Below are 2,312 nucleotides of genomic sequence, written 5' to 3'. Positions count from 1 at the left end.
GATAGGTCGATTACATCGAGCCCAATGCTCTACAGCTACTTATTTTACCGATTCCAGGAGGATGAACGGCAAAGTCGACCTCGGTGACATTAAAAGTTAGAATTTAAACCATGAAACCGGACGAAATGCCGCTAAGTATTTTGCCCGGTATACTCTTTTACTCTTTTACTTGTTTCAGTCATTTGACTGCGGCCATGCTGGAGCACCACCTTTAGTCAAGCAAATCGACCCCATGACTTATTCTTTGGATGCCTAGTACTTATTCTATCGGTCTTTTTTGCCGAACCGCTACGTTACAGGGACGTAAACACACCACTATCGGTTGTCAAGCGATGTTGGGGGGACAAACACAGACACACAAACATATACACACAAACACATACATATATACATATATATACATATATATATACGATGGGCTTCTTTCCGTCTACCAAGGCTATAGTAGAAGACACTTGCCCATGGTGCCATGCAGTGGGAATGAACCCGGGACCATGTGATTGGTAAGTGAGCTACTTACCACACAGCCACTCCTGCGCCTATCATCTCACCGCCTTCCATCGGATCATATATTATAAAGAGATTATAAATCTGTCCGACATTGGCATGCAATCACACACTTTTGCAGAACTAGTATTATAGTTCGCAGAACTTGAACTCATTATATAACTGCTATGTTGACCCAGTCAGAATTTGAACTTACAACATAAGAGACACGTACATATTATAAGACATTTAGTCTGATGTTCTACTGTTGATTCCACTTCCGGTGACATGGGAAGAAAAGCTGATTAACCCTTTGAAGCCGCGAATACGCTTTACCGGTGCGATTTCATTTCGTTCCACCCTTGGAAGACGCAAAAGCGAGCAGCAATATGGTTTTGTGTTTACGGCACGCTAATTAGCAGAAGCATCGTTATTTTTAGCCGTAAGCACAAAACCACGAGGCCACCCGCTTTCTAGTGATATAGCCAGATGAAGTCGCCCACCCCCGTAAAAGCGTAATCGCGGGTTAAAAGTGTTAAACTTAGTTTTCTTTCTTTTTTTTTTTTTTGTACATTGTATTACAGCTTTGCTCCTGTGTAGCAAATACTGCACACAAATTTTGGCATAAGTCCAGCAATTTCGGGGGAGCGACTAAATCGATTACATCGACCCCAGCACTTTTTTATCGATCCCGATAGGATGAAAGGCAAGGCTGACTTCGGTACAATTTGAACTCAGAACGTAAAGACGGACGAAATGGCGCTAAGCATTTTGCCAGGTGTGCCCAACGATTCTGCCAATTCGCCACCTTCCTGTGTAGCAAATATTGAGAACAGGACAAATATATTGACAACTGAGCAAAAACGGTAATATATTAGCTACATTAAGATGCCGTTATTATTTGCGTAACTTTAATAGCGCCAAGCCGATGACTAAGAAAAATATGGGAGGGTTTTCTGTCGCACCCTGTACATGTAAGGAAGAAAACGAAATTCGGCTTCTTTCATTACACAAACACGTTATGACATCCACCCCGTACATATACACACGTACATATGCACATTCATGCATGTACACACATAGATGTACTTACGCATATGGGTACCCATACATGCATACACAGATACGTACATGCGCACGCAGGCACATACATGCATACACACATTCCTTTTCCCTTCTGCCTCCATTGGCAATTAAACTCTCCAGTTGAAAGTCGCCATCAGCCAATAGATTCTCGCGAAACCATTGATTAAAGTTTTGGCTGTCTGAAGCCGCCAGGTCGTTACGTGCATTTAACAGTCTGGAACTAATGGCACATTGTACTCTTGGACTGTTCCTGATTAGCTTCTTCTTGTTGCTAAGGTACATTTTTCTCTTAGAACCATGCATTCTAAGTTCCTTTCTTCCTGGCTTTCCTTAGTATTTTTTCTTTTCTTTAATTTCTTATCTGTCTGTAGGCGTAGACACGGCTAGGTTATTAACACATTCGCTTTGTTTACTTGTTTTATCTTGTTTGTTTTTTTACAAGTACGTGCTTCCAGTTTCCATCCAAACTCGCAAGACATTTTTGGGTAAAGAATTTCTATATTTTAACAATATATTCCTCGGTTGAACAATATTTCGTAGGTGAAAATTACAAGGCATAAACTGCGTGGAGGCATCACCGTACGGTTAAGAATTTCGCATCGCAAGCACGTGGTTCGCACAACACCTTGGGTAAGTGGCTCCTACTATAGCTCCGGAAACTGTGGAAAGCCCATTACATTTACACACACACACACACACACACACACACACACACACACACACACACACACACACACACA

The sequence above is a fragment of the Octopus bimaculoides genome, chromosome 9 (assembly GCF_001194135.2).
Source record: "Octopus bimaculoides isolate UCB-OBI-ISO-001 chromosome 9, ASM119413v2, whole genome shotgun sequence".
NCBI classification, from domain to species: Eukaryota; Metazoa; Mollusca; class Cephalopoda; order Octopoda; family Octopodidae; genus Octopus; species Octopus bimaculoides.
The sequence above is the reverse complement of the archived record's forward strand: the minus strand, read 5'-3'. Positions refer to the sequence as shown.